Consider the following 22969-nt stretch of genomic DNA (forward strand, 5'->3'; position numbering starts at 1 on the left):
TATTTTCTTATTGTAACTATCATTCTGCTATGCAATTGATTCATTCTCAAAGGACATTTATTTAAGAAAAGGGTGGTCCATTCCATTGACGTATATGGAATCATGGCCTGTGTATTTATCCTATCTTAGCTTAAATAATAGAGTGTGTTAATTTATTCATTTCAGATGGAATTTGTTCGAATGCAACTTTATCATTTTGGGTGAACTGGGTTTTGCACTGATTCATATTCTGTTGGATATTTTTGTTTCTTATGCCTAATGTGAATGTACAAGTTTTGATGTTTATGCTATACATTGGATTTAACTGGTAGTGTGTTCCCAGATAGATTGATTTATAAGTTTTGTTGGTGGAATATTGTTAATTGAGTTCTAGTATGGTTACATTGTTTATAGCTTTCTTTAGGCCATCATGTGTTGCCTAAGTCAGTTATAATTTAATTTGTATTTGGTATATTTTAATGAACCAAAAAGTTATATGGAAGCATGGCCTGTGTATTTATCCTATCTTAGCTTAAACAATAGTGTGTGTTAATTTATTAATTTCGGATGGAATTTATTCGGATGCAACTTTATCATGTTTGGGTGAATTAGGTTTTGCACTGATTCATATCCTGTTGGATATTTTTGCTTCTTACGCCTAATGTGAATGTATGAGTTTTGATGTTTATGCTATACATTGGCTTTAACAGGTAGTGTATTCCTAGATAGATTGATTTATAAGTTGTGTTGGTGGAAGATTGTTAATTGAGTTTTGGTATGGTTACATCATTTATAGTTTTCTTTAGGCCATCATGTGTTGCCTAAGTTAGTTATAATTTAATTTGTATTTGGTATATTTTAATGAACCACAAAGTTATATGGAAGCATGGCCTGTGTATTCATATCCTATATTAGCTTAAATAATAGGGTGTGTTAATTTATTCATTTCGAATGGAATTTGTTCGGATGTAACTTTATGAATTAGGTTTTTCACTGATTCATATTATGTTGGATATTTTTGCTGCTTTTGCCTAATGTGAATGTATGAGTTTTGATGTTTATGCTATACATTGGATTTAACAGGTAGTGTGTTCCCAGATAGATTGATTTATAAGTTGTGTTGGTGGAATATTGTTAATTAAGTTATGGTATGGTTACATCGTTTATAGTTTTATTTAGGCCAACATGTGTTGCTTGAGTCAGTTATAATTTAATTTGTATTCGGTATATTTTAATGAACCACAAAGTTATTGGCAACAATTGTAACGAGTAAAAAAAAATTCTTAAGGCATTTAAATCTAATATTTAAATGTGGATATTCGAGCATGTTAAAGAGTAGCAATGAACTAAATTCCAAAACTTGAAATTGGATAGTTGGAAGTGTTAGGTATAGAGATTGACATTTAGCAAAATAAACTGCCAATAAACTTATAACAGAGGAAACCATGTGTTGGAGGCATGCTCTTGAAAGTAAACTAACAAGCTAGCCAACCTTTTTCCTTCCACAAAATATAGAGTACCATCGAAGGGATCAATATGATTGACAACAAGAAAGGTGGCTAAGTACATTGGAACTAAGCACTAGTTGTCACAGAGACTGAAGTTGAGCCATAGCCCCATAGAATATTCCAGAGCCACAATAACTAAACATGTAAATGATTTCTTTAGTGGTGCCAAAATGAGTAGCAAGAGTAGCTATGGTGAAGTAGAATCTGTCCTCCAAGCCAAGGCAAAACCAACAGCTCTCACAAACAAAGAATTGTGAAATTTTTAATGGATTTGAACTTGCAAGCAACACAGTCATCAAATTTATTATGCTTAAACAATTGTGTTTATGCATCTCAATCAGATCGTTGTTACATGATGTGGTAGAGAACGTGCTTGCAGCAAACTACCTTTAGCCATAGAACACTTTGTCCATCCTAACCTTGGGGAGTTCATTCTAGTGATCTTTGGCCATCTTAGATGCCATTAAATAGATTGGTGTGGATCTACTTTCTTTTTATGGTTAGAAATGTTGGGGTATGTAGGGTTTATGGTGCCAATTATTTCCAATGACAGTGTATGCATGGATGTATAGAGGGCCTTTTTTGCCCCTGTTATGGATGATATTATAATGAACACCTGTTCATTTTTTCTCATGTTCACTATTGGAGCCATTTCTTATGGCCCTGCATTTTTTTCTGCAGGGGATGAATGTTGACCATTTCCTGCGTATTGCTATTTCAGTGGCTTTGAATATTTGTTCTTTTACACTTTTGGTCTATGATGTCAGTAACAAATCACCAATTTAATTGAAAATTTGAGTTGAATGTTCATCAAGGAGGTAGTCCATTCAGGATTTTACACTTGTTGTGTTTTGTTAGGTCTGTTAGTTTTAATTTTTTCTAGTAGATTTGGGTTTTCAGATGCTATGTATATTTTCTGTGGTAATTTTGCATTCAAATATTTCGTTTTCTTTTACTGGTACTTTTGGTATTGGTTAATTTTTTCAGTGATTTTACTATATTGTAAATAATGAAGTTGATTGACTTGTTTAAGATTTTTGCTCAACAAAAATCAGGGTTTTTTTGTGTGTACTATTTGGAAAGATGCAAGATTTTTCTAGAGGAAAAAACTGTAATTTTCATTCATTTGTAATGGTTCAAAGTTACTTTCTGTAGACACATTTTTGTTGTGTTTTCTTGGTGTTTATGATTATCAGTTCATTGATCCTTTTGCATAGCTTCCAGAGAGAATTTTTATACAATGTTCATCCATAAAAGACAAGGAGTGAATAGACTCCTTTCATAATGCTGTATGCAACCAGACAGCATATGGAGAGTTCAAAATGTATAGTATAAAATGAAAGGGATGCAAGTAGTCAATTATATTCCTTCTGGTGCAATGAAATCGCTGAAATGTTTTATGTTTTAATTATAGGTATTATGTGCATTATCTGTTGTTTCATCATGAAGTATTGCAAAAATCTCATGAAATGTAAACTAAAAATGTTGTCATTGTTTCACTTGTGTAAACCATTTGGTGTGTAGATGCATAAAAAAAAATCCCATTTGCATTCTCAGGTAAGATTTTTACATTATAATAGACTATAGATGTTCCTTCTAAAATGGATTTTGGTTACAATGTTACACACAATATGAAATAAAACAACCTAGGTTGTAAGCAAAAATGTTTCCGTGACAAGAAAAAGACACAATCCATCCAAAATCCACATCATGATGTGGTTACAACCAAAAACATATGACGCCCCTATTCTTTATGGCCCTGAGAATCTTGAGTGCCAAAACTCCCTGAGTTACCTTCTTGAGCCAGGTAGGTTGGCCTACCTAAAAAGGGTTGATTATTGTTGGGCATGGAATCCCCCCAAGACATCTTTTGGGGCTCAAAACCCAAGTTTTGACCCAATATTGTTGTAAAGACTCCACGAATTGCGGGCGCAGAGTGCGAAATGTATGATAGAGTCACAGGGTTATCTACCCTAGTTTTGTAATGTAATGTCGTCCTACCCATGGTCTGCGGACCATGAGATTGTATAAATAGAGTGAGGCTCTAAGTAGAAAACAGAACTAAGGAGAGTGAAGGAGAAGTGAAGAGCAAGGGTCTAAGTGTCTAAGGGTGTCTTGGGTCGTAGAGTAGGAGGAGGCTCTGCAGGTGAGTGCGTAGAGGCCTAGTAGTCCACAACTGAGTGTGCGGACCCCTCCAACTGAGTGCGTAAGGCAAAGTTGAGTCTGTAACTGAAGAAGAAAATAAAAAAGAGAAGTTTTATCTTAATTTTGTGTATCTGTTCTTGGGTTATTGCATATTTGATATAAATTGCAAATATATTGTTTATTTACTACGCGCACCTGTATGAAGGGTTTATATTGTTAAGTATAACTTAAAGCATGCAAGTAGACTAAGATAATCAACTAACATTGGAATATCAGTAAGGACTTGGGTAATAACAGTGTTCAGACCCTGAGTAGGGCTGCACAAAGGCAACATCTCAGGCTGCGAGGTATGGGAAAGTGTGCGTAGCGACGTGCGTGCAGGGTCAAATCGCGGACCACTTGAACTCATCAGAAATCTCCAGGGTGCAGAAACCTTGTTCTAGCACCCTCCCATATTACTTCAGGTGAGACCTCAATCCTTGCTCTGCGGACTGTTGCGGAAAGGGCCAGTAGTACTGGGATTTGTTTGGCTAAATCACCTCTGAACCTGGGTCAGGCCCCAACAAGCCAACAAATGGTTCCGTTGTTGGGGCCAAGGTCTGCATAAGAGATGTCTGATGTCATGTCACTAGAATTCGACAAAGAAAGAAATTGAAGAGTGGCTGGATGGAAAAATTCACGAGTTTGCAGTGCAGGAAAATAGGAATCCGCAAGTATGAAAGGAAGTGTGGTTAGAGTGCTACTTATATACAGAAATTCCTGAAATTTTCTTTGCGTACTTCCCCTCTAAGTTGTACAAGTGGATCGCAAAGTTAGCAGATAGTCAAGGAAGGTGTAGGTTTGACAAACTTATTATGTGGACTCCAGAGTTGGTGCAATGACTAGAAGCATCAGAAGATAAGATCGCGTGCACTATGGACCATTGGCTTGATCGAATTATAGGAGGGTTTATCACCGAGTTTGCGGTAGACACTTCAGTTAGCTACAGTGAGGCAGAATGAAACTTCCTCAAAGGACCGCTAGGTAAGTACGTTAAATCTTTGAACACTTGGATTAAGATGCTACTGTGTGAAAAGCGGTTTATGCGAATCAATTGATGTTTGGGGCTACGCGTAGTGTGAGGATATATATAAATGAAGGTAGCACAGAGATAGAAACAAGCCCCTTGATTTCACCTCGACGAGAAAGCGAGGAAGAGCTCATGAAAGTTTCACCAAGAAGTGTGATCAGTCTGATAAGGTGGTGAATTCTGTGCATACCGCCCCCACCTACACCACCACCAGTTTCACCATCTTCAACCCCATCTCCACCCACACCACCTCCACAACCACCATAGTTCAATATCGTAAGCGCAATAAAGTTGTCGGTGTTCAAAGTAATAGGGAACGAAGGTCCGGACCAATTTTGGTTCATGGTAAAGGATGTATGGGAAGCGCAAGGGGTCACGGATGACAACATAAAGAAAGAAAAGTTGGTTAGTGCCTTGCAAGATTGTGCACTGACATGGTACATTAAGAATTCCAATGAAAATCCAAACGCAAGAATTGCGGATATCCAAGCTGTGCTAAATAAGGAATTTAGCAGGCCAAAATTAGAGACACAGTCAATTATCGGGTTTAAGGAAATCATGATGCTTCCAGGTGAGAACCCATGGGAGCTGGATCAAAGACTGAAGGGTATGAATCATGACGCCAATATGACCTTAACGGAGGGGCAACACCACGCATGGTTCGTAGCGTCATTAATGCTGCATCTAAGGACCGCGCTATCACAACAGAAGCTATCAACTCAGGCTGAAGCGTTGGACATCAGAATGAGACTACATGAGACCCTGATACAAGATCTTAACCTGGGGGTCCAACAGATCCACGTGTAGTTGAAGAACTTATGTCTGGAGATGCAGAGCTTGAAACAAGACAAGACAACCCGCCCAGAAGCGCGCGAGGAGGTATGGTGCATAAAGTGTAAAGGCCAAGTACATGACAAGGGCCATTGTCCAGTCTTCATGAACTACCTGGTGGGAGGAGGGATGATGCCTTTGAGACTAGAGCCATAAGCAGGACCGAGCATGATGCCTTCATTATGGTGTGTGATTTTTCTGATAGGGGGGAAGCATGCTACAGATAATTGCCACCTATTATAGAAGTATATGAAAATGTCCTAGCAGTTGTTCTGTAATTTTGTAGGTCACTAGGCCATGATGAGTGCACCTGTAGAAGTTATGAATTGATGATGGAATAGACTTCTACCTATAGAGTTCAGACCAAAACACAAGCCCTCGATCAAAATGCAGGGATGGCACGCACTAGATTTCAGGGGCGCAGATGAGGTCGAGGCGGAATGGGCCCAGGAAGGGGTCGCAGACAGATGATTTTTTACAATTGTGGAGGGCCAGGGCATTACGCCTGCAAATGTACCAATCCGACAAGAGCATCATGTTTATATTGTACCCAGTTTGATCATGAGATGGAGGACTGCCCCACACTGATAGCCAAGTTGCGCAATAAAGGAACACTCCAGCCTCCCCCTACTCAGAACCTACAAATGATGAGGTCTGAGCCGTGCGAGGAGGAACCGAATGTAGACATCGTGCTTTGAAGCAGTATCACAACAGGAGATTACAAGGGCAAGTAGCCTGAAGAGAGTGCCTGGGTTTGCAAGGCTCCAATAAAGGAACCAGAGTTTGATTTGGAGCACATGAAGGAGACATTCATGGAAGCTAAGAAGAGCTTCATGAAGGCCTCCACTTCAGGTAGTAAAGACAAACTAGAACCAAAGATGTACCCATCAATGCTCACTACCTTTCTAGAGACCTGCATGAAGCTATTGTGCGACAACAAAGTGGTGAAAGGGCTACAAGAACTCATCACTAGATGAGATTGACTGTGCAAATCAGAGAATATTAAATGTATCAAGTGATTTTGGATCTAGGATCAGACGCGAACGTCCTACCAAAGAAAACACGGGAGCGCATGGGCAGGCCTGCATTGCAATGGTCTCCTATTCAATTGTGAATGGCGAACTAACAAAATATCCTACCGATGGGAAGATTGCAGGGAATAACGGTAGTTATCGAAGGTGTGAGCGCGCTTGCAGATTTCAAAGTGATAGAGATTGTTAATGACAACAATCCCTATCCCACACTACTGGGAATAGATTGGGCCACTGACATGAATGGAGTGATAAATCTAAAGAAGCGTAAGATGATTTTTGAGAAAAAGTCACTACGAGTAGTGGTACCTTTAGACCTTGTGGAAGGATCGCGCTACATATAGCTAGTGCGCAACGACGAGAGTGATGACAATCTAGAATGTATCTACAATATAACCGCTCGGGAAAAGGATTGGGTGAATCCTACAACAGATGGCAAGATTTCATGGTAGCCTGAAAGCTCCTGCACCTCAGATTCGAACAAGGAAATAAAATGATGGCAGAATCGGTTACAAGATGTAACCATGCTGAACTGCAACATGATGATAAGGTTGCTGCATTACATGACAACAGAGGTAAGAGATCTACCTATGTATGACGGGTTGACATTGGTGGGTGATTTCCTGAACAAATTTGAAAAAGAGGTGCCAGAACAACAATGGTTTGAAGCTCTGAAATGGGTACTGCGTGCTACTCCCGCAAAGTGGTGGGGTACACACCAGCAGAATTTTGAGGACTAGCGAGAATGCAGAAGGATGATGCTCATGCAGTTTGGAAAGCCTCAGATGCGGATGAAAGCTGGGTATGATGGATGAAACAGCCTGCATGTCCACCTCTCCAGATGGGTACAGGTGTATGGTACGCAACCTGAACGAATGCACACTGTCCTCACGATAGGCAATGGAACCATTTGTTGGCTTGTTGGGGCTTGACCCAGGTTCAGAGGTGATTTAGCCAAACAAATCCCAATACTACTGGCCCTTTCAGAAAAAGTTTGTAGAGTGCGGACTAAGGTCTCACCCGAAGTAGTATGGGAGAGTGTTAGAACTAGGTTCCCATACCCTCGAGATGTATAATTAGTTCAAGTAGTCCATGGTTCGACCCTGCGCTTACGTCGGTACGCACACTTTCCCGTACCTCGCGGCCTGAGATGCTGCCTTTGTGCAGCCCTACTTGGGGGCCGAACATTATTATTACCCAAGTCCTTACTGATATTCCAATGTTAGTTGATTATCTTGGTCTACTTGCATGCTTTAAGTTATACTTAACATTATAAACCATTCATACAAGTGCGCGCAGTAAATAAACACTATATTTGAAATTTATATAAAACATGCAATAACCCAACAACAGATACACATAATTAAGATAAAACTTTTCTTTATTATTTTCTTCCTCGGTTACAAACTCGACTTTTTCCTACGCACTCAGCTGCAGGAGTCCACGCACTCAACTATGGACTACTAGGTCTCTGCACACTTAGCTGCAGAGCCTTCTCCTACCCTACGACCCAAGACACCCTTAGACACTTAGACCCTTGCTCTTCACTTCTACTTCGCTCTCCTTAGTTTTGTTTTATACTTAGAGCCTCGTTCTATTTATATAATCCCATGGTCCGCGGACCATGGGTAGGCTAACATTACATTACAAAACTAGGGCGGACAACCCTGTGACTCTATCATACATTTCACACTCCGCGCTTGCAATTCGCGGAGTCTTTACAACAATATCTGGTCAAAACTTGGGCTTTCAACCCAAAAACATGTCTTGGGGGGATTTCATGCCCAACAGGCCCCCAACAGATGTTTTGGGGCTCAAAGCCCAAGTTTTGACCTGATATTGTTGTAAATACTCCACGAATTGCGGGTGCGGAGTGCGAAATGTATGATAGAGTCACAGGTTTGTCTGCCCTAGTTTTGTAATGTAATGTTGGCCTACCCATGGTCCACGAACCATGGGATTGAATAAATAGAGCGAGGTTATAAGTATAAAACAGAACTAAGGAGAGTGAAGTAGAAGTGAAGAGCAAGGGTGTAAGTGTCTAAGGGTGTCTTGGGTCGTAGGGTAGGAGAAGGCTTTGCAGCTGAGTGGGCAGAGGCCTAGTAGTTTGCAACTCAGTGCGCGGACACCTGCAGCTGAGTGCGTAGGGTGGAGTCGAGTCTGTAACGGAGGAAGAAGGTCAAGGCCTCAAAATTGGCTATTGACCCGATCACCCTAACCGAGGGTGATCTTCATGACATCGATGAGATAGTGCGCAATGTCACTAATGAGGCTCTTCAAGATTTTATGCAAGAGAACCAGACTATGTTGGGGTTCCTCAGAGCACAGTTGCAGGAGTTACAAGTGCGCCCCCTCAGGTGGGTACCCTTTCAACCCACCTCTCAGCAGGATCCTCGGCAGTAGAGCAGATGCTACGTGCATGGATGGAAAACACAATAGGGTTTCCGGAAGGGGCCCTAGTGACATTGAATGAGGCCAATCGATTTTTGGTTAGAATGATGAAAGGCCTTGGCCTTAATCTAGATGCACTTCTGCATGAGACACTATATCTATTACACGATGGTATAATGGCAGAGCTGCACGCTAGGGAGAGTTGCGCAATCCAAGTCCTCAGCGAACAAAAGATAAACATGGAACAACTCATCTTGCAGCATGACGAATTGGTGTTGTAAAATTAGCAGTTGGTACAAGTGGTAGGCGACGCTTGCCGCAGTGTCCTAGAGCTGTCCGTCCCAGCAGATCTACCAGTGGAGGTGCAGATCCACAGGTTAGCAGTAGGAGTCTGCGAGGCTGGGAAAGAAACGACAAAGGTTCTTGGAGCTGAATCTTCAAATTGTCGAGCTGCGGTTAAAGGAACAACCATCCACTCCCCCTAAAGTCATAGAACGACATGCTAGCGCTATCACAATGGGACTGGAGGAAATTAGATGTGCAGTGCAAGACTATACCAGCATGTTGGAACAAGCACTTAAGGTCCTCATGACTCTGCAGGAGGACCCCAACATCCAGTGCTTGGAAGCAGAAGCACGAGAACTCCAACAGCAATATGACAGTGTCTAAGGAATTGCGCAGATAGTAGTCCTCACCTAGAGGCTTGCAAGGATGCTGCAAGCCAAAGCATTGAAGGAGCAGGTGGACGCGGTGTGACACAAAGAGGTAGTTCTCAAAGCGTGCGGTTCAGCCTTGGATCGATGAGGCCTTCACTATCACGACAAACATCGAAGGAAAGTTGGCGCACATACAGGGGATGCACACAATGATGCAGAGAATCACCCCAGACATAGAGGTCTCAGAACAACAGATGCAGTAAGTAGCAGCTTAGTGCACTGCGGACCTCAGCACAGTTTGAGAACAGTTGGAGGGACTCTACGCCAAGATCACCGTGCCGCCCAAGTGACTCAAGGATGAGTCACGGTGTTTGTGTTGGGGGCCTGTTGGGCATGGAATCACCCCAAGACATGTTTTGGGGCTCAAAGACCAAGTTTTGACCTGATATTGTTGTAAAGACTCCGCGAATTTCAAGCGCTGAGTGCGAAATGTATGATAGAGTCACATGGTTGTCCGCCCTAGTTTTGTAATGTAATGTTGGCCTACCCATGGTCCGCAGACCATGGGATTGTATAAATAGAGTGAGGCTTGAAGTATAAAACATAACTAAGTAAAGCGAAGTAGAAGCGAAGAGCAAGGGTATAAGTGTCTAAGGGTAGCTTGGGTCATAGGGTAGGAGAAGGCTCTGCAACTGAGTGCACAGAGGCCTAGTAGTCTGTAGCTGAGTGCACGGACCCCTGCAACTGAGTGTGCAGACCCCTCTAGCTGAGTGCGCAGGGCGGAGTCGAGTCTGTAACCAAGGAAGAAAATAATAAAGAGAAGTTTTATTTTAATTCTATGTATCTCTTCTTGGGTTATTGCATGTTTGATATAAATTGCAAATATATTGTTTATTTACTGCATGCACCGTATGAATGGTTTATTTTGTTAAGTATAACTTAAAGCATGCAAGTAGACTAACATAATCAACTAACATTGGAATATTAGTAAGGACTTGGGTAGTAACAACATCCGGTCCCCGAGTAGGGTTGCGCAAAGGAAACATCTTAGGCTAGGAGGTACGGGAAAGTGCGTGTAGCGATGTGTGCGCAGGGTCGAACCGCAGACCACTTGAACTCATCAGACATCTCCAGGGTGTAGAAACCTGGTTCTAGCACCCTCCCATACTACTTCGGGTGTGACCTCAGTCCGTGCTCTATGGACTGTTGCCGAAAGGGCCAGTAATACTGGGATTTGTTTGGCTAAATCACCTCTGAACGTGGGTTACGCCCCAACAAGTCAACAATTGCTACCATATCGTTGAGTCAAATTTGTAGCTTCCAACCATGGAGGTATTGAGTACCCACACCTCACATTTGCACTACGGACCCCTGAATTAAGTGGAGGTGTGTAATGAACATACATAGAATTGACACCTCCTCTGGTAGGAATAAGGCAAGTCGGTAAACCCTCAGTTTGACAGTAAGGCACTTGAACATTTATGAGATCTTGGAAAAATGTTGTATTATCTACAATGGACTCCAATGAGTTTGAAATAATCCTGGTTTCATCAGCTATGCTTGTATCATTTTCAACCATATTGATCATCCCTTGTTCCTTTTCAAGCATTTGTTGTGTCTTTCTTGATTCTTTTCCTATCTTTCCATTTGTTTTTGTTGGTCCTTAACTTGCCTGGATTTATCTCTTTCAAGCCTTTCATCTGCTCGGCGTTGCGCTACAACAATCCTTGCTGCCTTTTTCTCCTTGACTAGATCCTTCTTTCTCTGTTTTAATTATTTCATTTCAAATTTATTTTTTTCAGACTCAACTAACAGGTTTATATAGTCCTCTGAGGTGATTAACTATGAGCTTCAGCCCAAATGAAGACTACGCGGTGTACCTTTCCTTTTTCATTGATACTCTATCTACTGGTAGCTTTAGGAACCGACCAAGTATCTTCTCCACCCCTCCCACCTGCATGTCATTGCTTGGTACTTCCCTTTCAGTATCTGATGGAACTGATTGAACTATATCATTATCTTCATTTGATGCCTCATTATGTGCTTCATCTTCTTCCATTGATCTGTTGTCCACAAAAAAATGAACAATTTCACCGTTCAATTCTGCTGGTTGTGAGGGTATGTTCATGCTTTGTTCATTGGTTGTTGAGACACTATGTGCATTCATATTAATCATTACTTTTGCTAGCCATGATGGTGGGGTTACTTGGCTTGGCAATGTCAATTGGTGATTGTCAACTGCATGTTCAACAATGTCATTAACAATATCAATATCAGGGGTTTCATGTTCTTGAGTTGGTGGAATGATCTCCATGTTACTACGAATTTGTTCATGGTTATACTATGTTTCGCATACATTTTTATCATCTTCATCATATAATTTTCCTTGAGAGAGGGAAATCATATTACCAGCTGCAACCACATCATCTTGGTCATCTACTTCTTGCACTTCAACAACTGTTTGGGCATTCCCTTCTTCCTGACCATCCAAATGAAATGCCTGGCTACAACCAGTATCATGCATAAGAGCATCATAGTTCAGTGGCTAGATTCCTGTCCTCCTAAAGCCAACCTTGATATTTGATGGTGTCAGAGCCGTTTTAAAAGCTTTACTTACAAGCTTTGCTAGCTCGAATCTTTTCACCTCAAGCCCTTGATTCTTTGCCATCCATGCAGCACACTATGACTTGAAATAGTTCTTGAAAGGGCCAAACCCACTAACATCAAGGGGTTTCAGTCTGTGAGTGGTATGAGTGGGCAATGTCAACAGGTTGATGCCTAAATTGTTCGCTTCCTCAATTGTTTGTATATCCATGTTGATCCAGGAGCATTCAACTCAAAAATTTAATTGTATTCTAGTAGAGATAGGGGGTCTTGTATTTTCAAGGAAGTTGGATTCCTAGTATGTAATCATTAATGTTTAAGTGATTAGAATAGGAATTAATTAGATGTTGTGAGGATGATTGTAAATGCTCTCGAATGAAGGAGAACATGAGTGATTAATAATGACGAGAGAGTTAGAAGTCAATTATAACTCTTAAGGTAGTTTCATGATTCGAGGAACTAGAGAGGATTCTTAGGGATTAACTGGAGTTAAAAGTGGACTTAGAGGATATTTAGGATTTAGTTCAGTAGATTAAGGATCTAAACCAAGAAATTGGTTATAGAGTCCTATGTATAAATGTAAGCCTAAAAGGCATAGAAAGGGGTTAGTTGGGTCAATTAACTAGGAGTTAGATAGGTTTGACTGTAAGCCTACGAGCAAGAGAAGAAAGACCACAGATATTGAAAATCAGGTCGAGGAAGAAATTCCTATGTAATACTTGTTTATTAATATAGACAACTCAATTTTGAGTTCAAGTGATGTGCACTGTGTAATTGTACTATAGCCTATGTATGAACTTGGGAATTCTGCATAATGTAGGTTGCAGGTGTGCAGAATCGGAGGAGATAGTACTCAGAGGAGTATTGTGACAATCAGATAAGTGTTGAGATCTGATTGATAAATCAAAGTTCAAGAAGGAACACAGTGGAGGAGTTGAGATCGAATTCAGATCAAGTGAAGGTCGGAAGGAAAATACACAAGTAGAAGCCAAAGGGGTGATTACACAGTCAGAGATAAAGGAGTGTGATAGAGCATAAGAGCCATCGGATCATTAAGATCGACATATAAGATTGGCGTTTAGTGGCGGAAGAGATAAACTGTGTTTAGGACTTCCCTTGGCATTAAACTTCAGGCAGAAAATGAGGGCCGAAAGGGAGATCTAGTCGTGTAGATCTTGAAACAGCAGAACGAGTGGACGAGATTAAGCCACGCATCAACAAAATGGAATACCGGTCTCGTGGAAGGTGAAGAGAACCAGAATTAGATCTGAGTCATCGGATCTGTAGATCCACAGATCGAACGGTCATCGGGTGATGAAGGTACACGAGAGTTAGCGCATGATCAAGTGGTTTCATAAGCAAAAATGGTTTATCGGGTAGACATAAAGTGGTAAGTGGTAAAAAGGAGTGGTCACTCGATTCCATTCAGCGGCAGACATGTAGCAGACGATGGAGAGAGAAAAACTGCCTTATTGGGTGGGTAAGCCTCATACAAGTTGTTAGGCCGATATCGTTGTGGAGCATTGGATCAAATGAGGTTTTGATCTACGGTGCAGGATCAACAATTAGTTTTGTTGATCAAGTCTAATGTCAACCATCAGATTAAAGGTAAGATCTACGGCGAAGGTTGAAGTTGATAAGGCTTGGGGAAAAGTGGACTTGAGATGTTATCAATGCAAGTTAAAGTTACTTGAGTTTCAGCAGATGGATGGGGATCATGCAACAACTGTTGATCTGGTGGGGTGAAATCAACAGTGGAGGATTGATCCGATAAAGGTAAACATTGAAATATGTGCCAAGGTCAAGAAAAGGTGAAAAGGTAAGGTTTTCGTGTATTTATGTGTATTTTCTATTATACGAGGGTTTAATAGAAAGAAAGAAGATAAAGGTATTTTGGGTTTAATTCGAGTTTCAACCAAAGTCGGAGACCATGGTATGGGTTTGGTTATCATGCGTGGGATTAATGAATTAAAAGGTTAAGATGAGCGAGGTATAGATAAACTAAAGTTTAATGAAGGTGGAGTTATAAAGTCCCGATGGAAAGGTTAACGAAGGTTTAGACTTTGGGTTAGTCTATTAAAATGTTTCTGCATGAGATTAAGTGAAGGGGCCTTAAACCTTAATTTATGAAGGTTTGACTAGGCAGGGTAATTGAAATTCCTAGGGAAAATGAGATTATGCATTTTATTTGCATACTGTGGGTAATGTCGGCTTAGGCTGGCATCATTTGGTATCATAGCAGAATTGTGGTTGAAACAATTGATACCAGAATAGAATAAGGTAATTATGTGTTAAAGGTCTTTGAGAATTTAGAACAGAGTTATGTTTTAAGATGTGTATGCAGGTAATAGGAGATCAGATTCTAATCTGACAAACAGTATGCACACAAATATAATGTGTAGCAGAACTTGCAGATGCAAGGAAACATACAACAATCCATTCAAAGTGTAGGTGAATGGTAGAACAAGATCATGCAGAGTGCTTGAAGGTGAGATGATATGTCTTGTTTTAATTTGATTTGAAGATTGGATAGTTGTGGTTTTTATATTGTAGATTGCAGCAATCTAAAGCAAGGAGTGCTCAATTGGTTCCAAAGGAAAGAACCAAAGAGATGCCAAAAGACTGAGCTCATAGGAGAGAAGCTTAGTGAGGCATATATAGCAAGAAGGAGACTTCTTACTATAGAATTGTTGCAGCTCACAAAGGCAATTCCACATAGGATGTGAGTAGAATTGCTAAGTAATGAAGGAAGCTGATAAGACTTTCTAAGTGAAAGAAGATGTGGTTAGAAGAAATTATTTCATTGTGATTGAAATAAAAGAAGACAATTGTGTTCTTAGAATATGCAGATGAGTTGAATCCTAGAAGGAGCAGAAAGAAGTGCTCAAAAGAGGTTCCAGAGACAAAGAACCAAGGGCTTGCCAAATGACCAAGTATAGAGAAAAGCTTGGTGAGGTAAGAGGCAGCAGGGAGGACTTTCTGTTGCAGAGGCTTTAATGCAGCTCATAGTAAGTGAGTAAGGAGCTCATGAAGATAGAGAAGGAGAAGATGACTACTGATAGTCATAGTAGAGGTTTCGAGGAAAACCATAGTAGAAGAAAAGTGAAAAAAGAGGATGTCAAGGAAAGTGACAAGAGAATGAGTCAAGAGGAGCTTGACAAAGAGATTGCAGAGTTAAAAGAAGAACTCGATGCATTAAGGAGGATACTTGAGGAAAGCCAGAGACTAGGTTGGGTATTGAAGAAGAAGCTAGTGAAGTGGTCTAAGTTACAGAGAAGGCTACAACAGAGGCAAGTGAAGTGGCTGATGGAAAAACTCAGAGAGGCTGAGTTAGAAATGGAAGTTTCTATTTGTGAACCAGAGCAGGGTGAAGTCCCGGGTGAAGAAGAAGGAATTATTAATGATTTTCTAAATTTTTGGACAAATGCAGACTAGCAGGAGAATGTGAAACATTATATTGTTGAATCTAATAATTTTGATGTGATTACAGGTTTTGTAGAAGATGAGCAATCTTTTGAAGCTGTCAATAGTATGGAAGAGTATATTTTAGAAGATGAAAACTCTGAAGTAAAGAATGATGGAGAATGTCTCTTGAATGAGGAAAGAATTGAATTATTGCAGCAGGAAGAATTTAGTAATACATTGGTGTTTTAAGCTGTGACAACACAAGAAAAATTTCTTGTGAAAGGAGATGAAATTGAGTCTGAAGAACTGATATGTGAATCAATAGTTGAGACTGTTGAACCTTGTAATTTTCAAACTGATAATTTGTGTATAAATGTAGGAATCATAACTAATGATGAAGTACTTATGAAGTGTCATAGAGAAATTGAATTGTTGGAGTATTTGCTGGGAAATTCAGAGTATGACAGTGTGATTGCAGAGGAAGGAGTTCATTACAGTGGACAAGAACAGAAAGACATCATTAGCGCAGATGATGTGGAGGGAAGACTAACTGATAGACTTCAGAGTACATAAGAGAATCCTTTAGAAGATTCTTTAAAGAGGTTGAATCAACATACTGATGTGTTGATAGAAGAGGAGAAATTAGAGCAACATACTGAAGTCTTGCCAAAGGAAGAAGAGGCACTGAGGCCTTATGTTTTTTATTTTAATAATTGTTTTGTGAGTGTAGGTTTAGTTGCAGATGCTGGAGGAAATTTGGTACAGATGAGCAGTCAAGTAAAGACAGTAGAAGAGGATTTTGTCGAAGATTTTAATCCATGGAACAAATATGTTCAATTGATGGAGAGAATGTTGGAAAGTCAGGATTCAATGCAGAAAGAGATAATCATGAAAGAGGGTAAGGATGAAAGGGAGGCAGTAGGAATGGCAGGAAAAGTAAGCATAGGAGAAAAAGTAAGAGTAAGAGTAAGAATCCAACAACTTAAAAGAAAAGACAATAATTATTAGTTAGAAGATATACTAGATAGAGAGATCGAACTGATAAGAAGGATAATGATAAAGGTGTCTCAGGAGAAGATAACAGTAAGAAAGCAAAGGAGAAACAGAAAAAGAAAGACATCAGTAGATTGTGAGAGCATAGCCAGTGGGGCAATGCAACATAAATTATGGAAACCTGTAGAACAACAAAAAACAATAGCAGCAACGAAAGAAAAATTACAGAACAAAGTATGGGATCTAGGAAGACAAAGATCAGAAACACATGATCAGGAGATGATGATTATTTTAACCTTGGGAGTCTGATGCAAGAGAATTCAGCTCAACAATTTAATTTTATTCTGGTAGACATAGGGGGTCTTGTATTTTCAAGGAAGTTGGATTCCTATGTATGTAATCATTAATGTTTAAGTGATTAGAATAGGAATTAATTAGATATTGTGAGGATGTTTGTAAATGCTCTCGAATGAAGGAGAACATGAGTGGTTAATAATGACAAGAGACTTAGAAGTCAATTATAATTCTTAAGGTAGTTTCATTATTCAAGGAACTAGAGAGGATTCTTAGGGATTAACTGGAGTTAAAAGTGGACTTCGAGGATATTTAGGATTTAGTTCAGCAAATTAAGGATCTAAACCAAGAAATTGGTTATGGAGTCATATGTGTAAATGTAAGCCTAAAAGGCATATAAAGGGGTTAGCTGGGTCAATTAACTAGGAGTTAGATAGGTTTGAACTTAAGCGTACGGGCAAGAGAAGAAAGACCACTCATATTGAAAATCAGGTTGAGGAGGAAATTCCTATGTAATACTTGGTTATTAATACAGACAACTCAATTTTGAGTTCAAGTGATGTGCACTGTGTAATTGTACTATAACCTGTGTATGAACTTGGTAACTCTGTGTAACGTAGGTTGCAGGTGTGCAGAATCGGAGGAGATGGTACTAAGAGGAGTATTGCGACAATCAGATCAGTGTTGATATATGATTAATAAATCAAAGTTCAAGAAGGAACACAGCGGAGGAGTTGATATTGAATTCAGATCAAGTGAAGGTCAGAAGGAAAATACAGAAGTATAAGCTGAAGGGGCGATTACACAGTCAGAGATAAAGGAACGTGACAGAGCATAAGATCTGTCAGATCATTAAGATCAACAAGTAAGATTGGCATTTAGTGGCAGAAGAGATAAACTGCGTTTGGGACTTCCCTTGGTGTTAAACTTCAACCGGTGAATGAGGGCCAAAAGGGAGATCTAGTCATGTATATCTTGAAACAACCACGCGTCAAAAAAATAGAATAGCGGTCTTATGGAAGGTGAAGAGAACTGGAAGTAGATCTAAGTTGTCGGATTTGTATATCAACAGATCTAATGGTCATCGAGTGATGAAGATACACTAGAGTTAGCATGCGATCAAGTGGTCTCGTAAGCGGAAATGGTTTATCGGGTAGACATAAAGTGGTAAGTGGTAAAAGGAGTGGTCACCCTATTCCATTCAGCGACAGACACGTAGCAGACGGTGGAGAGAGAGAAACCACCTTATCAGACAAGTAAGCCTCGTACAAGTTGTCTGGCCAATATCGTTGTGGATCATTGGATCAAATGAGGTTTTGATCTACGATGTAGGATAAACGATTAGTTATGTTGATCGGGTGTAACATTAACTCTCAGATTAAAGGTAAGATATACGGCAAAGGTTGAAGCCGATAAGGCTTGGGGAAAAGCAGACACGAGATGTTATCAATGCAAGTTAAAGTTACTTGAGTTTCAGGAGATGGTTGGGGATCACACGACAACCATTGATCTGGTGGAGTGAAATCAATGATGGAGGATTGATCCGATAAAGGTAAACATTGAAATATGTGTCAAGGTCAAGAAAAGGTGAAAAGTTAAGGTTTCCATGTATTTATATGTATCTTTTATTATACGAGGGTTTAATAGAAATAAAGCAGATAAAGGTATTTTGGGTTTAAGTCGGGTTTCAACCAAAGTCAGAGACCATGGTATGGGTTTGGTTATCATGCGTGGGATTAATGAATTAAAAGGTTAAGACGAGCGGGGTATAGATAAACTAAATTTTAATGAAGGTGGAGTTATAAAGTCTTGATGGAAAGGTTAACGAAGGTTTAGACTTTGGGTTAGTCTATTAAAATGTTTCCACATGAGATTAAGTGAAGAGGCCTTAAACCTTAATTTATGAAGGTTTGACTAGGTAGGGTAATTGAAATTCCTCGGGCAAATGAGATTATGCATTTTATTTGCATATTATGGGTACTGTCAGCTTCAGTTGGCATCACATGTGGCTCCGATGGCAATATAATATTAATAGGTGTCTATTATTAGGCAAGACGCCACCTGGTACTGATGCAGCAAAGTGAAAAATCTAACTTAAAAATAGTTCTTTAGTCATCCATGCATGGGAATGTGTAGTCATGCATGCACCTGGTTCACAATTCTGTATATAGTTTTTCAATTGATTTTCTACCTTTGAATAGATAAAATCCTAGGATTGAAGTATCAATTGCATTGACAAAACATAAAATAGTTATCCACTCCCTACTTTTAGGAAAAAGCTTTGGCACATTTCGGCTACCTATCTTGGCAATTACTCACATGCCACAATTCCACCCTACCTATAAACCTATTTCATCATGTTCCATATATGGTCTGCTCCATAAGAATGTTTATCGTAAGCACTAGAAATTGTGTCATAGAACTTCTGCACAACTACAGGGTGCAAATTTAATGCTCTGTCTTTGTCAAGGCCCTCAGCTGTATGCAATACAAGTTCTGGATGCCTTTTTTAAAACCCAAACCACCATGATTTACTAGGAAACCTTTCTTTGGATGGGTTTGGCCTCCCTTGATAGATTTGAGCAACTATGGATTTGAGTTGTATCAACTCTAGCCCATGTACCAATTGGGCCATCTCTTTACACCACTCAACCACCCTGGCCTCCTCCTCCTCAGTCATAACTGTAAGTGGCCCTCTACATTTTGTATGAGTCAGTCCATTTATCTAATAATGTATTGATGAGGGAGGAATACCATGATTTTTTGCAGATGCCCGAACTAAGTATCTATTAAACTCTATGTCGTCAATTGCAACTAACATTTCTTGTTTTTTCCAATCCTCTTATAACACTGATCTTTTTAGTTGAACTTGTTGTTGGCATTATGATGCATGTTTAGTACTTGATGGAAACCCACTTGTAGTAGAACAACTCACTTGTATATGGTAACTAGATGAATCTACAGAAGAGATATCATATGTGACAGAATGGATGGTAGTTGTGTTTACAAATGTGACAAAATGCAGGGCAGTTCAAAGGAATCAGTTCAGAAGTAATGTACAATTGCATTATGATACAGGTGTTGCCCTTGATGGCAACTCACTCAGATGATAGTTCACAGTGCAGCAGGTTAACAACAAAGGATTACAGATTAGACTCCAAAGATTGAAGAAAGAGAATAGTTTAAGAAGTATACACTGGTTCACCTTGTCCAAGAAGCGTATACACACGGATTAACAGAACAAAAATAGCGTATACATATACATTGTTATAGACATTTTTGTGCCTTACAGCATTGAGCATAAAATGTCCATAATCTTAGGGATCCAAATTCCCTAAACATGTTGTTCCTACCCCTAGAGGAACAAGGCTAACAAACCACAACAATTCACAGAAGTTCTCCACCAGAAACTGCTCAAAAACAAGTCAATTCAGGATCATGTCAATGGCTCCACTGACTGTCTGCGCTGAATGTCAAGGGCAACACTGGATACCTGCACTGAATGTCAAACCCAACACTGGCTACCTGCATTGAGTGAGAGTGGACGTGTGGCAAGCTCATTTCTCAAGGTGTCAAAACCCAGGAAGCTTCCAAAATGACACTTGCCTCAAGGAATTCGACTGGTGATGAGTAAGAGGTTCCAAATCTCCAAGTGGAAGCAAGAACCTCCAAGTGGAATCAAGAACTGACAGAGGGAGAGGACACTAGTCACATCTCAAGCTGACTCATCCTCTCTCCAAACATCTATATATGGATCTCTCCTCCATGAGATCTAGAGGCTGGAATTTTGTTATTGCAAAGAATTGTTGTTGGTTTGAGACTAGAACTATTGGGTGATTTGCTTTGAAGGAGGTGAAGAAGAGATTCCTTTTGCTGGGAAGGTGATGCTGGATTGGGCCTCACTTGGTTGTATCTCTTCCTGAACTTTACTTCATCAATAAAGCCATTTGAGTTTCTTCTATATGCATGTATATCAATGATGTTTTGTTGTGTTTGCATATTTAGTTTATTCTAATCCTAAACTAGTTATGAATGTATGCTTTTTGTAGTTTCCCTCTCTTGTGATCTTGCAGGAACTTGGTGTAGCTGGGCCAGTGAAGGAGCAAGCAGCGGGAAGCAAACAGAAGGGAGTGAGATCGGATCTACAAATTAGCAGAAGACATCGGTTAGTTACATCCTTCTCCTCTATTTACATTTCATAAAGAAGAATACTCAGATAGTTTTGCTTTGTTTGTTGCTAAGGTACTATCACTCCTTAGAGTGGGATAGGGGCATTCCGTATTGGATACTTTTCCCAACAACAAATTGGTGACTCCGCTGGGGATCGTATCTTGTTGGTTTATTTGTGTTTTTGCTATTCATTTCATAAACTTGAAGAGTGCCGAATCGAACTGCATTTGTCTTTTTCAAATGCAAAGTAGAGAGAAACTATTCTAGTCCATTCATTGGGCCTGTTTATGATCTGAAAAGCTGATCCACAAGTGCTCTAATAGCTCTTAGTGATAGATATTCATCCTCCTTTGAATCATCCCTTAGATTGTACCTGGTTGATAGCTTTTATTTGGCCAAAAACTGTGGATTTAACTGCGAACCGTAACCCAGAACCCAGAAACAACTCTCGTTTTTGCTTCAGCGCAGAGCCTGTGAAGAGGTTCTACATTTCAACGTAGGTCCCGTGAAGGATACCTGCGCTGAATGTCAAATCCTCTGTGTTAGACCTGCGCTGAACAGTTTTTTCCTTGTGCAGCTGTGGTTCCCTGTTTCCTTTTGCTCAGTTTTATCCCTGTTTTTTGCAGCCTGTTATCAGTCAATGTTCCTATCTGAAACCACCTCTCTTTGCCTCAATTCTGCCTCAATTGTATAAAGAAACTGTATTTTTTCTTTGTGTATTTGTTACATCATTTGCAGTTTCCCATTACGAAAGTAAACTAGTCTTACTGTGGCCCTTAGATCTAGACCTGTCATAAGTGTCGTTTTGATCTTAGGAGTGAGTTTGTTTGCTGTTCACAGTTGATTTAACTTTTACTTTCGTCGTTTGGTTTGAATTTATGCATTTCTAGTGTTGAAACAAGTAAATCATAAGGTGTCGAAATCGTCTTTTGATTTTGAAAGGAACTTGTTTATGTTTTCACTTGAAATCGAATTCAAAGTTATACAACATCTTTCTTTATATAAGCATCAATATTAAGAAAGAGAAAAGAAATAAATGCATTTGTGCATTTGCATTTTGACAGCTTGTATGTTGATTTAGGAAAAGTGCATTACTGTGTGCTCTATGCTCTGTGAGAAAAGATGATGTCTTTCTTTTCCCCTTGTAGCTAGGATTTTCATCTGTTGAAAAGATATAAAAAGCTTGCTTATCATCTTTAGACTGCATTTAGGAGTTGTATCATACATCTCGTGGTGATCCAAAAAGGAAAACTTCTAAAAATATCAACCTAAAATAAATTGAATGAACTTAACAATGCTTTGTAATATAATGCACAACATAGAGGTCTAGGCTAGAGACGTGTTATGGCGTCGTAAAGCCTGATATCTTACCGTTGAGTGGTTGGGTGATTCCTCCACGGTGAAGCGATAAGTATCAGTATGGATTGTGCTCCCACGTACCGTCGCGTATATATTGGGAGACCCCTATAGGAATAAAGCCTTCATCCATAGGAAGCCGTGTCGGCCGCCCTACTGATCGCAATGCACTGAACACAACATTCAGGAAGACCGACCACCTGTACCTTAAAAAGTATTCTGCGGTTTTGCGAAAAGTTTGGCACACCCTCTACCTAGAACTCCAGAGCAGTTCCTTTTGGCCTTTTTCAGACTCTATAACAGAAAAAGTCCATCCAAGCATTTGTCACTTCGAGCTCGTTAAAACATCGAAGGAGACTAGAGTCATCTTTTGATTTTTCTCGACTCTTTAAAATTGAAAAAGCAAGTTGTGTCTAAGCGTCGTTAAAATTTACTTTAAACGGAATAATCATCACCATTCCCTCGTTAATCTTCGAAGTTAGTCTCTTTTCATCGTAAGTTCTTGAAGAATCGCTAGAAAATCTTTTGGATAGACTA

This window comes from Pinus tabuliformis, chromosome 9 (assembly GCF_031772625.1).
Source record: "Pinus tabuliformis cultivar Carrire ecotype Pingquan chromosome 9, CPIR1, whole genome shotgun sequence".
Taxonomy (NCBI): Eukaryota; Viridiplantae; Streptophyta; class Pinopsida; order Pinales; family Pinaceae; genus Pinus; species Pinus tabuliformis.